Genomic DNA, 16,089 nt, shown 5'->3' on the forward strand with positions numbered 1-16,089 from the left:
AGATTGCGCACCCTCTCTGAGGGAGCCAAAATTTCGCCCCCTATAGTCAGCGACGGAGTCAGCTGACTATGCCTGGGAGCCGGCAACCACAGCCACTCAGTCTTGGAAGGGTTGAGTCTTCTGAAGAAGGACGTAAGTAAAACAAGTTTATCAGCAGCAGAAGTGATGATTTAGTAATCTCTTGGCAGAAAACATTTTCACCTTCACATTTTTCACAGATGTAAGCATAGCAGAAATGAAAATCATACTGTTCTTTACGACATCATGGGTTTTTATTATCAACACAAAAATGAGATAACCTTCATATGTTATTTCTATAACAGAGTTTAAAATAACTAGGCTGTACAGAACAAAAGCTATGTGATCCTTTCAGATAACAAGATGCCAGCGTTACATGGCTCCAAATATTTATTGGCTGCAAATAAATAAACCCATTTCCTACAGAGTACCTTATAATCTCAAGTGATTTTTATTCTGAACATTTTCTTTGTTGGCATTCTCTACTATTGAGCTAGGAACTTCTTAAAGTGCTGCATACATTTGGGGATAGGTGGAAGTAATTTTTCCCCCAGCATACACAATGAACCTATACTTTTAATTCTCAGAGAGGAGGGGTGGAGGCAGAAGTCTGTTGCACACTGTAAATACTGAGCGATCCTTAAGATGATACCTGCCAGATGCAGGTTGGAATCTCTAAAAGTACCACCCAACAATTTTGTCCAGTATCAGGTTCAGGAAGGCTGCTGTAGTTTGAAGGCTGAGGGAAACCTAGATGAACTACAAAATACAGACTAACAGAGTTGGAAGGGACCTTGAAGGTCTTATTGTCCAACCCTCTGCCCAAGCAAGACATAAGTGGCTGTCCAATCTCTTCTTAAAACCTCCAGTGATGGAACATCCACAACTTCTGAAGGCAAGCTGTTCCACTGACAATTGCTCACTCCTTGATTCTAGTCTGGATCTCTTTTTGATAAGTTTCCATCATTTCTTGTCTTGCCCTCAAGGGCTTTGAAGAATAGGTTGACCTTCTCTTCTCTATGGCAGCCCCTCAAATATTAGAAGACTGTTATCATGTCACCTCTAGTCCTTCTCTTTAGTTAAACTGGACAATATCCAGTTCCTGTAACTATTCATCAGACGGTTTAACCTCCAGACCCCTAAATCATCCTTGTTACTCTTCTTTGCACTCTTTCTAGAATCTCAACATCTTTTTGTAACATGGTGATCAGAGCTAGAAACAGTATTTCAAGTGTGGTCCTACCAAGGCAGTATATAGCAGCACTAATACTTCATGTGATCTTGATATTATGTCTCCATCACAAAATTAAATTATGGGAAGTCATTTTTACCAGCGTGGATACAAAGAAGATCCACATTTCTCCCAAATACTTGTCCCTGCTTGTTTGTTTGTTAAATTTATATGCCACCCATCTCACTGTTGTAGTGATTCAGGGAAGCATAGATGATAAAAAGATAATATAAAAAGTTAAAAATTAAGTAAAATTAAATAAAGATAAAAACCAAGAGAAAAAGTGATATGGGAGAGGGGCTCCTCTAGTTATTCCCTCAGTCAGCTCCGGCATAGAGCACCTCTATTAAGGCCCCAGGCCAGTCAGAAGAGCCAGGTTCTAAGGCCCTTCCATAAGACAAGGAGTGTGAGGGCCAACCTCATCTCCGGCAGAAAAGTATTCCAAAGGGCAGGGCCACAGCAGGATCCTACCAGCTGAAATTCCTCGGTAGATAGGATCCAAAGTAGGCCTCTTCTGCTGGAGTGAGTAGGTCAGGACAGTCCCATTGGGAAGAGACGGCTCCTCAGACACTCTATCAAGGCATATAGGACAGAATTTCAAGGCAGTGGAGTCTTTCACCTTTTACAAAAGTTTTACAAAAGTAATAAGCGTCATAATACCTGTGGCTTCCATGGGATCTGCAATACCTCTGTTTGGTATTCTAGAACTTCACAATTACAATAAATATTTTTAAAATATTGTTATTTTTATATTAATACTATAAAATATTATTTAATTTAAAAAAATTAAATATTTAAAATATTTTTAAAAATATTTTAGAAATATATAAACAAAAATGTCAAAAATCTTACAGGATCTCAATGTTCAGATCATAGTTACCACAGTTTTAAAATAAATTGATGCCCACCATCTGAACGTTTGCTAACTCCTACTATAAAACTATGTTCTAGCTCAAAACCAGAAGCATTTTAATTTTTAGAAGTTGATTAAGTACTTTCACATCATCTAAGCAAACTTGTATAAAATTCATACATTTTCCATCTAAATTTTGCAATTAAATATTTTCAGTGTGTCTGTGAGGAAATACTTGAGAAGACTATGTAATTGCCTTATGTACACTGGAGAAAACACTGAATTTTTAATGCATCATAATGCGAAACAACTTAATAATGTCACAAAGCTTGGATTGCTTTAACACAGCAAATTGGTGATTAAGAATCAAGTCTTCAGATACAACAAAGCTAAAACAAATTCCCTAGGATGCATTTTCTAAAAAGGGGAGACAAAGATCATCCTCCATGAACACAACTTTTAAGTTTTAAGTCATATGATTAAACATATTGTATAAGCCAACAATCTCAAGATGATAGTTGTAACGTTCTCCATAAATGGAAAAAGGTAATTTCTACATATCAAATCGTATCAAAACTCTATTGACTTCAATGAAACTTCTTTGATGGGGAGGGTGCCTTGTAGTCATTATTGATTCCTGGTGACTGCCTGGACAAGTCCCTGTTTTTTGGCAAACGATTTCAGAAGTGATTTGCCATTATCTCTTTCCTAGGGCTTAGCGAGAGAATGACTGGCCCAAGGTCATCCATCTGGCTTTGTGCCTAAGGCAGGACTAGAACTCCCAGTCTCCTAGTGCCCAATGCCTAAACAACTACAATACAAGTGGCTCTGTCTAATGGAAATTACTTCTAATTTAAATGTTAATTCAATATAAATTCCAAATAAATAAATCTGTAAGTATTTAAAATGTCCATTTCTAAGGCGACCAACTTTTTTACAATGAGAAGGAGGACACAAATAAATTAAAGAAAAAAAGTGACTCTAATGTGTGCGTGTGTGCTGTGTCGTGTTTTGGTAAAAAGTAAACAAAGCCACTTGCGTGCGGCGCACTCTTGCGCGCGGTGCACTCTCTCAAAACAATTCTCCTGTGCGGAGCGCATGCGTCTCATAATCGCGTCTTGACGCACTGTACCGCGCCTCGACGAATCGTCATGTCAAATACAAATATGTCACATCACACGCAACGGATCGGATCGGCATCGATCGAATATGGAGATTTACAGATTAGTCTTCAAATATCGAAAAGGAGGACATGTAGGAGGATACTTTTTGAGAGAGGACAGAACTTACAAAAGAAGGACTGTCCTCCCTAAAGGAGGACGATTGGTCACCTTGCCATTTCGAATATACAACAAATAACTTTTAACAATTTACAAGTATAATTTTCAAAAATGTCAATACTGTTTTCCTGAAAGTAAGGCCTATCCCAAAAATAAACCCTAGCTTGATTTTTGGGGGTCGACCTAATATAAGCCCTACCCCAAAAATAAGCTCTAGTTTTGGGGTGAGGCACCCACCTAAAAATCAAGCTAGGGCGGGGGTGGGGGGTGGACTGGCCCATGTGCCCCGCCCCCACTTACCTTGCAGCCAGGCCTCTCCTCGCCAGCCCACTTCTTCTGCGGCATCTTCTGCAGCCAGGCCTGCATTTCTCAGTCAGAGGCCTTTCCAGAAGGTCACTGCAGCCGAGAACCGAGCTATGGGTTCAATGCATAGCTCGGTTCTGCAAGACCTCTGCAGCCAAGAACCGAGCTATGGATTCAATCCATAGCTCGGTACTCAGCTGCAGAGGCCTTCTGGAAAGGCCTGACTGCGAAATGCAGACCAGAATGCAGCTGCAGAATGAAGCCGCTCTTTTGGCCACAGAAGAAGTGGGCTGGCTGAGTGGAGCTTTCAGTGCTGATGGTGAGTATAAAAGACATCCCCCGAAAATAAGACCTGGTGCCTCTTTTGGAGACAAAAAAAAAAAAAAAAAAGATCCAGTCTTATTTTCGGGGAAACACGCGTAGGCAATTAAATAAATGACCAGGTATGTTATGTCTATGTAAATTGCAAAAATACTTTATTTTAACTAACAAACAATGAAATAAATAATGCTATAGGAAGCAGCCCAAAGAGCTTAAAATACCACAATCACATGAAGGTTATGAAAGGAATTTATAATTCCAGCTTTCCCTAAGCTGCATTATGAAGCCCCATATTTTGTGTTGGAATTTTTGCATTTTCTAATACAGGCTTATAATATTTACAAAAGGTTAACCATAAAACTGATGTGTTTGACATCTAGACTTAGGATGTCCATTGGCTCAGTTATATCCAGCCCCCACAGCTTCCAGACACTGGAAGTGTTCTTGATAGCATCACTTGGGTGGGCAGAGGCAGATGTTCAGCTATCATCAGCAATACTAATGGTATTTAACCCCTTGCTGACAAATGACCTCATCTAATAGCTTCATGTAGATGTTCCATAAGACCTACACAACCATAGTCTAGCTCAGGAGTAGGCAACCTTAGCTCTTTTATGACTCGTGGACCAAATCCCAGCATGGCTGGCTCAGGAATTCTGGGAGTTGAAGTCCACGAGTCATAAAAGAGCCAAGGCTGCCTACCTCTGAGCTAGCTCTAAGCAGGTCCGAGTGATTTTATTCAATAAATGCCTAAAATAGTCTTCAAAGTGACTTCCTAAAGCAAGCATGTCAAACTGCCGGTCTGCGGACCGGATGCGTCAAAGTTCTATTAGCACCCTGATCCAGTGCCCAGGGCAAAATCCAGGACTTTGGGGCCTTGAGGAAACCTATCAAGTCTGGGGTGTCCATATATCAAGGGAGGCTGCTCTACAAGAAAAGTGCCAAGAGGAGGTGTTCATTTAATGATGGTTTGAAGCTAAAGAAAAGGTGACGATCCGTCCTTGAAGTCACAACCGTTGCTCCAGCCTCATGGTCACATGGTCACATGATCACAATTCAGGCATTAGGCAACCAGCTCACATTTACAATGGTTGCAACATCTTGCACTCATATAACCACAATTTGCGACTTTTCCAGCCAGCTTCCAACAAAGAAAGTCAATTGAGGAAACTGGATTCACTTAACAACCACATGATTCACTTAACAGCTTCACGATTCACTTAATGACTATGGTAAAAATGGCAGTAAAATTGGGTGCCGTCATGTGAAAACTTGCTTTATGACCCCACAGACTTTAGGATAGAAATTACAGTTTCAAATGTGGTCGTACGTTGAGGACTGCCTTCAGTCCAGAGTATACAGTAGCTACATTAAAATAAAAATTGAATATGAAAATCTCTAAAAAGCTTTGTTACTGTTAGTTCTTATATATCTTAGTAATGCGGGTTGACTCTAAATAATATTCTCATATCTGGATAAAAAAACCCCTAATAATATTCGCATTAAACACATGAAATGCATGGTATTTTACCCATTTGAATCATGTACACATTTGTAAACTATAACTTCAACAATAATATAAATCTGACAATATTTGGGTTAAAGCTTCTCATATTTTCCACCACTTTTCTTCTATTTAATAAACTACATACTCCATGGAAGAATAAATAAGATTTTCATATTACCATGAACATATGTCCCAAACTATCAAGTTGAAGAAAAAAATGTATATTTGTATCGCAGTCTTCTAGAATCTGATGCTCTCTCTGCCAACTGCTGGCTGGCAATACTTGAATTTTTACTCTGAATATATCTTGAAGATACCAAATTGAAAGACATGATACAAAAATAAACACCCCATTTTACTCCATGTCTCCCACAGCATAAACAGATTACATGTCTGTTAGATTTTTTTTCTAAGTTTTCTACTGTTTCTAGTGAACATTTTGATGTACACTTCTGAGGATGCTTTCCACTCAGCTTATTTCTAAAAGTATTTTGGGGGGATTCAAAATGATAACTATTGACACTTTAGAAAAACAAAACTATTTATCAACAACAACAATAAACTAAAACTAGATTTCTCTGAAGCTCAGCAATAGAATTTGGTCCCAAATTTGCTATACTCTCCACCCCCCACCCCCAAGTTCAAAACCAACAATGAAAGCTCTCACAAACTTACTGGGACTGGGAAGAAGATGAGCAGTATCCAAATAAATACACAATACTTCTCACCTATTTCAAACCTTTCTATTTAACTTACTAAAGTTGATTATGCTTTTGCCCAAGTGCTGTGGAGATCCCTTAGATCCCCAGCATGACTTTAGATGTGAAATCTAAAGCACTGAAGCCACCAATATGTAACTTGTGTGCAGGTACACAGGATTCCACTCAATAGAATAAGTTAGAGAACTAGCAAACAGAGTGCAGTTTGAAGGGGGGGAAATTCTAACTATAGAGAGGCTCCCTAATTCCAAAGTCTACAGTTACCTAATTAGTCCAAAGTTGTGGCTTAGTAGTTTCATTAAAAAAGCAGCAACCTACAATATCACCATTTTTATTATTCCGATCCTAGAAGCTGCTTAGTAGTTTCATTAAAAAGCAGCAACCTACAATATCACCATTTTTATTATTCCGATCCTAGAAGCTGCTTAGTAGTTTCATTAAAAAGCAGCAACCTACAATATCACCATTTTTATTATTCCGATCCTAGAAGCTGCTTAGTAGTTTCATTAAAAAGCAGCAACCTACAATATCACCATTGTTATTATTCTGATCCTAGAAGCTGCTTAGTAGTTTCATTAAAAAAGCAGCAACCTACAATATCACCATTTTTATTATTCCGATCCTAGAAGCTGCTTAGTAGTTTCATTAAAAAGCAGCAACCTACAATATCACCATTTTTATTATTCTGATCCTAGAAGCTGCTTAGCAGTTTCATTAAAAAAGCAGCAACCTACAATATCACCATTTTTATTATTCCGATCCTAGAAGCTGCTTAGTAGTTTCATTAAAAAAGCAGCAACCTACAATATCACCATTTTTATTATTCCGATCCTAGAAGCTGCTTAGTAGTTTTTCATTAAAAAGCAGCAACCTACAATATCACCATTGTTATTATTCGGATCCTAGAAGCTGCCGATCCCAGAACGGTATTCTGCCACCGCTAACGACCCCAATGCTTATAAATCTAAAGTAGCGCCCTTACTTTTACGAAGAGAGAAATGTCATATTCCTGTTTCTCTTGCCCAGGCGCATCGAGGGGGACAGTCGGCTCCCCTTCTACAGTCGCTTCTTCTTCTTCTTCTTCTCCTCTTCCTTGCACGCCATTCAACCCCAGAGCATCTTCTACTTCTTCAGCCTCTTCGGCGGATCCGTCAACAGGTTGTATGTGGCTGCTGAGTTCCTCAGCCTCTTCCGGGGATTCCACCGCTGCAGAATCCGCGGACTGCACCTCCTGCTCCTCTTCTTCTTCTTCGGCGCTCGCCTCAGGATGATCCTGGGCGCCAACTTCCCCAGTACTGGCATCTGGTGAGCTTTGCTCCTTTACTTCTGCTTCTTCCGCAGCGAGATCCTCCTCCGCCGCCGGAGTTTCTTCAACGGGGCTCTCGCTAGGAGGGCTGTCTCCCCTCAGAGTTTCCTCTCCGGTCCGCCACTGCTCCTCCAGCGGGCTCTCGCTATCCGCCCCGCCCTCCTCTGGTCCTTCTTCCCCAGCAACTTCGGGAGACTCTTTTTCGGAGCCTTTTCCCGCCGGGTCTTCCTCTCGCTCGTCCTCGGCTCGCTCTTCCGATCCTGGGATTTGCTCGGCTGCGCTTTTTTCCTCCGCGGGCTCCTCTCCTTCGGAGGCGTCTTCCGCGCCGGCTGGGCTTGCCCTTCTTCGGCCCTCTCCCGCCGGCTGCGGAGGCTCCTCGGGGACAGCCGCCTCGTCCCAGGTGTTGCTCTCAGGCTTTTCCTCGGGGCTTTCCGCGCGGGTTGTGCCTTCTGCCCTCGGGCCGTCCGCTGAGCCGACTTGCTCTGCAGGTGGCCCCGCTAAAGTCGCCTGACCCTCGGGCTCCTCGGTCGTTGGGGTCGTCTCTCCGCTGGTCGTCGTCCCGCGGCTCCCGCCTTCTTCCTCCGGGTTTTTTTCTTCCGAGGCTTCTTTCAGAGGGGCGCCGTCCTCGGCGGGGCAGGCGGGGCGCCCCTTCGCCTTCTCGCCTTCGCCTTCGCCCGCCGGCGCTCCGTTTTCGCCGCCCGCGCCTTCCTTTAACGCTTGTTCACTATTCTCGGCCGGTTCGAGCGACCCTGGCGCCTCTGCCATGCTGACCTCCTCAGGAAAAAGGACGGACCAGTTGCAGGTGGCAGCTTTGCCTCCTCTCTGCCTAAGGGCGCCGAGCTCTTGGCCGGCTCGCCCTCCCGCAATGGCGACTCTGTCCTCCCCGCGCTCTGTAAGGGATTAAGACTAAGACTTGCCCGGCCCCAAGGGTCACATTCTTGACTCTCCACTAGGTAGCCTGCCCGAGGGGTGCGCGCATGCTCAAAGGCGACCGGCGAAGCTACCGTCCTCACCTTTACCTTTCGAGGGCATTGAAGAAGACCCAAAAGGGGAAAGAGCAAACCTATATCCCCAAACTTCCTATCTAAGAGACTACATTTTTTTTTCCTCTGTATTGCTTAGGGTCCTACCTGATTTTGCCTTCCTTATCTTGTTTTGAACATGCAAACAGGCCTATAACTATACAGGTAGAGGCAATCACCATATCCTGTTAGAAAATGGTTTTCGGGGTGGGTGGGGGCAATTGGTATGAAATGTACTTGACTAGATTTGGATTGTCCTGTCCCTCCCTGGATTCAGGACTCCGTATCTTCATCTACATCAGGGGTAGTCAACCTTGGCTCTTTTATGACTCGTGGACTTCAACTCCCAGAATTCCTGAGCCAGCACAGCTGGCTCAGGAATTCTGGGAGTTGAAGTCCACGAGTCATAAAAGAGCCAAGGTTGACTACCCCTGATCTACATAGATACTGAATGCACATCAGAAGAGATGTTTTCTGATGTGCCATAAAGACATGGGACTCAATGCACATTTACAGCACATAAATTGCTACTTGTAAATTTTTTTAAGTGGAAACTATTGGCAGGGGCGGGCAACGATGCATTATTTGATCTGGTGTTGTTTTTTTTTAAAGAAGAGTAGTATGATAGAGTGTGGATGTGAAGTTTCCAGTAATCTTAATACTGTACACTTGCTTTGCTCTTTTAAAAGAAAACAAAAACATCCCAATCAAAAGAGAGAAAAATTGCCTCTGTCTCTCCGACGATATCACAGCTACTCACCCCTAAAAGCAGTGTCAATAAAATGGAATGAAACTTTAGAGCAGGGGTAGTCAACCTTGGCTCTTTTATGACTCGTGGACTTCAACTCCCAGAATTCCTGAGCCAGCTTAGCTGGCTCAGGAATTCTGGGAGTTGAAGTACATGAGTCATAAAAGAGCCAAAGTTGACTACCCCTGCTTTAGAGTGTAATGGAACCTTCTGTGCAGGAAATTTATATGTATAAAACTCCCATTTTTCCATCTGGATTTTTTGAATTGCCTGCGATGTATATATAGGACTGGCTAAGGATAAAGTTAGAATGGTCACGTTATCCCAGCCTCATCAGTTAATGCAGATCCATCCATTTCAGTTTGTCAGAAATGGTTTCCTCTCTAGGCTCATAATATTTATTGGCTGAGTGCCTCGACATCACACCCCCATCACTTCGCAAGTGGACTACTATAATATGCCCTAAATGGGACTGTACTTGAAGACATTTGGAAGCTGCAGTTGATGGCAAATGTGGTGTCCAATCTAAACTGAGGCAACTCGCTATTTTCATATAGCACCAATTCTGTAAGAGTGGCATGCTGGTTAGTTCCAGGTGCAATTCCAAGTGTTGGTACTACTGTATGTTTAAAATCCTACATAGCTTGGCATCTGGCTATATCTGATATTGACTAATTCAAAGAGAACCAGACTAGCAAGTTGTGCCTGTAGCAACTATTTGTTGAGTGTCCTCACACCTCATAAGATACACAGCGAGATGAATGTCCTCTATAGGAGCTTCTCCCCTGTGAAATGCCGAGTCCCTAGACTTAAGATCCATGCCCTGAAATTAGGTACTGGAGACCTGATTCTTTCAAAGAGTGTTTGGGAAGTGAGGTATGAGTGGATAAAGTTAATTGGGTATACAGTGAATTTTGCAATAAGTTAATATGATTTACAGTTCTCTAGTTATATTATTATAATTATTTCATTATGTTAATATGTATTAAATATCATGTATTGAACATATTTTATACATTAAATATGCATTAAAATAGTATTTTATCATTAATACTATCTGTATTATTGTTTTATTGTGCATTAAGTTATTACAAGTCACTTGATATTAAAGCAGTACAAAAGATATTTAATAAATGAACAAATAGAATTATATTGAGCCATGGTGATTTTAACTACAAAGCAAAAACGCTGGAGCCTCCGAACACTAAATTAAAACCCAACACAGCAGATTATTGTTTAGCGCATAAATTACATAGTGGGAGACTGAATTTAGTGATGTGGGTATTTACTAGCAATCTCTTTTATTCATTCCTAAAGGGTAGCCCTAGAAATATTCACAGAAGAGAGATGTGCCATGATTTAATTATATAACAAATCACTGGGCGCAGAAGGAATCTGGCTTAGTTCCTATTGTCATGTTTGTTTTAAAGATAAAATGTTTTCTGACGGAAACCTTGGGTAGCCACTGTCAATCAAAGTACAAAAAAAATGGACTACAGGGACAAATACAGTTTTGAATTGTAAGCTGCCCATAGTCATTGAGTGAGATAGGCAGTTATAGAAATTGAATAAATAAAATATTTTGACCTGGCAGAGGTCACATGCACCAAGAAATGTTCCCAGTTAAGAATGTATACAATTAAATCAATAAAATCTAGAACATAGAACATAAAACATAGAATAACAGAGTTGGAAGGGACCTCAAAAGTCTTCTACTTCAACCCCTGTTCAAGTAGGAGACTCTGCACCATTCCAGACAAATGTCCAACCCATCAAAATAATGGGACTTCTAGGGAGATATGTGGAGTGCCTCCTGACTCATTGCTATCACGGAGAAACCTCTATTGGCTGATATTTTTGGCAGTAAAGAGTGCATCTATTCTTTAATGTGTTGATTTCCATCATTTGTGCTTAATCATATTAATGCCATGCACATCAGATTCCAAAATATATATTTTTTTCTTCTGGGAAGTTCAAGTTTTATAAAATGAGGTACAATTAGGAAATGAAACCTATTAGGAAATAGGTTGAGGAAACAATTAGGAAATGAAAGGCAGCTAATTGTGCAAAAATTAGAGGAGAGTTTTAAAGTGCCACAATTGATGCTTCTACACTTTTTTTCTTGTTTGCCTTCTTTTCTGTTTCGTAGTATAAAGTTCAGAGATACCCGAAAGGCTGGCAATTTCAAACTGCAATTCTAAATAGAGTCCACCAAAGTAAGAAAGATGTATATTGAGTAAAACTGCACACAATTGTTATGGCAGAATCTTTTGTGGCTAATAATGTTTTATATAGTGCACTGTTAAGTACATTAGCTGCTACAACACAGAATGTTATTCCCAAAACATTTCTTCCCAAAACATTCCTCCCTCATTTAATAAGGGATCACTGAATTATTTGAAAGTGCAGAATCGTATCATATGCCATGGATTCCCACTGAATCATTGATAACCTTGTTGCTTATTTATTAGCATAATGGCTGGTATAATTAGATTGTAGGATATTAAGTGTCTTTCATTCTGTCATGTAAACATTACAAAAGAGCCACTGTGAATAATGTAGAGAATAACATATAGAAGAAAAATTGAAAGGTTCTAATGTTGAGGTGATTGCCTTACAAGTAGTTGCAATGATCTTGATATAAAATTTTTATAAATTCTTATAATTCTTATATTATTTGACTTAGTTAACTCATATATAAAATACAACTTAAAACCCATTTTTTCTAAAAATATAAAGGCTAAAATTAATAATTAAGTAGGTTAACAATAAAAGACAGAATTTCAAGGACAAACACATACAATCTTAAATAGATTAGCAGTATTTGCTTATAAATTTTCAGGGGCTTTCTGCAAAACAATAGATTAGCTTTACAAATAATTGCCAGAGTCAGGCAAAGTGTTGTTTAAAAATGGTTTAAAAATTACCTTTGCAACAAGTAGAAGAATGTAGGACATAGATACAGGCATGGGTTTTCAGGAAAGGTCAGTAAATAACTTTTCAGAGGTTATTTTGGTCCTATAATGTTAACAAGCTATAATATTACTAAGCAAAATAAGCCTCTCTTTAAAAAAAAAAAACACCTATAGCATTATTGTAGAAACTAATTCTGGAAACAAGTATAATTTTTATATAAATGTGTAATTCACTTCAAATATGGATCTAAGAAGTAGTATAGAAAATGATCCTTATTTTAAACAGGTGTCTTTGCAGGTTGGATTAAGATACTTACATTGAAGAGAGCATGGAAAGATTAAGGCTGAAGTGCAGTTCTTCTAGCATTACCATTATTGTTAAGGACTTGTATATAATGACTCAAACAGAGGGGTATAATTGGTAGAACACATTTTGTTTGGGCAGAAGATTGTTTTCACAGAAATTCTTGAAGGATGTTAAGAAATAAGAACTTGTTTAGTCCTTTTGCCACCATACAAATTTGCCAATATGGTGGAGCAACAGAGAAACCAACCAAACCAACAAAAAATGTTGAACAATCGGTTGTGTTTTATAGGTTATGTAATATTTTTAAAAAATCAAGTCAGACTTTCTCATTAGCTTTATATGCATTCAGATATAAACATTATTTAGATATGGAGCAAGCAACACAGACTTTTCATAAATAAGAATGTTAGAACTGGTTGGATTGGCAGCATACTATATATAGCCTGGAGTACCATAATCCAATCAAAAAGAAACAGGAGATACCAAAAAGAGAGATACTGAACATAGAACTACAAATGATTGTCATGAAATGGAAAAAAGGACAAAGATTTAAAAGACCTAATGTTGAAATTCAATTTCAAGCTAAGAAGCAAAAAAGAAACAAGGAAGCAAGGGTTGATAACAAAAGAGCAAATCAAACTCATAGTTTAAGATTGTCAGGATAAAATGTGAAAAGCTAAACCTCAAAGTAAAATGAGGTTGATGAGATATAAAAATTATAATGAGGGATTTGCAGAAATAAATGAATAAATAAGATGGCTTATTGTGCAGGAAAGGTGGTGATTGTGTAAAGAGAAGGAATTTTGTGTCTTTCATTCCTCACAGAAGAGAAGAGACCCCATCCTAATATGGTTGGGGAGAAATACATCTCAGGATTGATCAACGTATAATAAGAACATATAATGCTACCTTAAACAATGCAAGACTCCAGGGCTAGATGTTGAATGAACTAGCACATGATATTAAATGATTATGATGCAGCATATTTCAGACTCTTTAGAAATGCATGCTGCCAGCATGGATTTATTAAGGAGAAGAAATGTCAAACTAATTTTATCTTTTTTAATGACATAACGATTAATTTAGTAGACCTAGGTAATGTTGTGGACATAGTGAAACTAGACCTCAATAAAGCATTTAGATCTTATGTTACGCTCATGGCCATGGATAAACTTGAGCCCGACAGTGGTTTTGCAACTGGTCTACCCAAAGGGTTTTGCTTATAAATAATTTTGTAGCAATATGGAAAGAAATATTAAGTGGGGCTTCCAAGGTACCGTATATACTTGGCTTAATACTATTCCACATTTTTATATCCTGAGAATGGAATGGAAGGTATGTGATAGCTTAGTAGATTCCTGCACAGAACAGTATTTTAGGACCTATACATTTTCTTCTGGTTCATACATTCAATTATTTTATGATGTCCAAAATATAGACATCAGAGGATTTTAGTATTTTGATAAGAAAAGGAAACTATATGCATTGATTGTACTATTTTTTCATCTAAGTATAACTAACTAAAAGATATGTCAATTTTAGGTTTAAAAATGCAAAACAAACTTGTGGCAGTTTAATCTTTAATACTGTGTTTCCCCGAAAATAAGACCTGGTCTTATTTATTTTTTTTGCCTCCAAATGAGGCAGTAGGTTTTATTTTCGGGGGATGTCTTTTTTCCCGACACCTGCCTTGCCTCGCAGCAGCACCAACACCCCATCCAGCAGGAGGCCACATGGCTGCCGGCCCACTTCTGGGGCCACTTGTAGCCGCTCGCGGCAGGAGGATGCTTGGCCTGCCACACCATGCTGCTGCCACCAGGTGAGGCAGGTGGGAGAGGGGGTGGAGCTGCCCCAAGCAACCCATAGGCACCCAAACACTTTTCCCCTGAACGGAGATCTGACGGAGACTAGAAGCTCCATCTGCTTGCGAATGGGGTTCTTGGAGCTGGAGCTAATTGCTTCATTTCAAAGCGCCCCATTCGCAAGCAGACAAAGCTTCCAGTCTCCATCAGATCTCTGTTTGGGGAAAAAGTGTTTGGGCACCTATTGGGCGCTTTGGAACAAAGCGATATCGCTTCTCCCTCCATGTACGGACTTACCTGCTCTGTACCAAGGGGCTGGTGGGCTGTGGCTGCTGCTGGACACCATTGGCCCCCACATGCTCCCCGCCGCTTGTGCTTGCCATGCCCACCCCCCAGGCTTATTTTTGGGGTAGGGCTTATATTAGGCTCACCCCAAAAATTCAGGTTATGACTTATTTTTGGGGTGGGTCTTATTTTCAGGGAAATGCAGTATATTAAAGCTGATTTAGTCCAGTGTTATTCTCTTTCTCCTTTTCTTTTCACGAAAAATAGAGAATGTAAACAATGGGATAAAAGACTAAGAAATAAGAAGTGCAACTCTGATTCTATGTGAAACTAAAATATACATAAGCAGGAAACCTTACACAATTCACAATAGCAGTACCTACTAATACTGTTACATTTTAGTTTTCCTGGGTTACACAAAAGTGCTTCTGATTGTTCCCAAATAAATAAACTACTGATAAATTCTAATTGATGTATTATAAAGTTGAAATGTTCAAATTTTTACCCTTAAAATGTTGACTCTTAGTTGAACAAGACAGTGTTTTATAAAATTAATTTTTTTCCCATGGCCTCTGAATGTTGTCTGAATTTATGGTATTTATTCCTTTAAATGGAATTATTTCAGTTTATATAGACAACAGTATTAAATGTTTAGCTTAAACTGGCTAAACTAGTATAAAGAATTCAGACAACTTTCAGAGACCATGGGAAAAAATTAGTCTTCTAGAACACTCTCTTGTTCAACCAAGAGTCAACGTTTCAAGGGTAAACACTTGAAAATTTCAACATTATAATACATGAATTAGAATTTATCCGTAGTGTATTTATTTGGGAACAATCAGAATTTATCCGTAGTGTATTTATTTGGGAACAATCAGAAGCATTTTTGTATAACCCCGGAATCGAATGGAAAGTAGGCTTCAGCTCTTTCAGTGGTGCACTGATTGTTACTGTAATTGAATCTAGAGCAGGGGTGTCAAACTGCCGGCCCACAGGCTGGTTTCATCATACTGAAGCCACGCCCACCTCAATGCAAAAAGAGTCGCGATACATCACGACATGTCACGTGACGTGGCGAGTTTGACAGCCGTGATCTAGAGCAAGGACCTTCCTGTTCTATCCCAGCCTATTGCCGTCTTTGTTAGAAGCACAAGGACCAAACCCCTGCTGATACAATAGGCTGGAGACTTTAAAACAAAACAAAATCCCTTTTATTTGGGTGACAAACCTGTCAATAAGTCCAAAACACAAACAGCAAAACTCAAGTCCAAAGGAAGGAAATAGTCCACAGGAACACGTTGCAAACAAGACGAGCAGACCAGGATTCCAAGAAGCACTTTGCAAACAGTTGCCTTCAGCAACCAGCAACGCCCACACCTCCCCTTTTTATACAGCAGTCCCAGGGCATTGCCTCTCATTGCCTTCTCCTTTTACTTTGGAGTAGTCGCATAGACTGTTGTTGTTTTTCTCTT

General features: G+C 39.8%; 1 protein-coding gene across 1 annotated transcript in view; it reads right to left on the minus strand.

Annotated features, from left to right (window-relative positions):
• LOC107295964 (chloride intracellular channel protein 6-like) overlaps positions 1–7,404 on the minus strand; it is a 20,761-nt gene extending 13,357 nt beyond the window's left edge. The window contains exon 1 of the mRNA XM_015825298.2: positions 7,215–7,404. The gene's annotated coding sequence lies outside the window, so the exon portion shown is untranslated. The remainder of the gene's footprint in view (positions 1–7,214) is intronic.
• Between the last annotated feature and the right edge of the window lie 8,685 nt (positions 7,405–16,089).

Source organism: Protobothrops mucrosquamatus, unplaced genomic scaffold, assembly GCF_001527695.2.
Source record: "Protobothrops mucrosquamatus isolate PMUCROS unplaced genomic scaffold, P.Mucros_1.0 scaffold2587, whole genome shotgun sequence".
NCBI lineage: Eukaryota > Metazoa > Chordata > Lepidosauria > Squamata > Viperidae > Protobothrops > Protobothrops mucrosquamatus.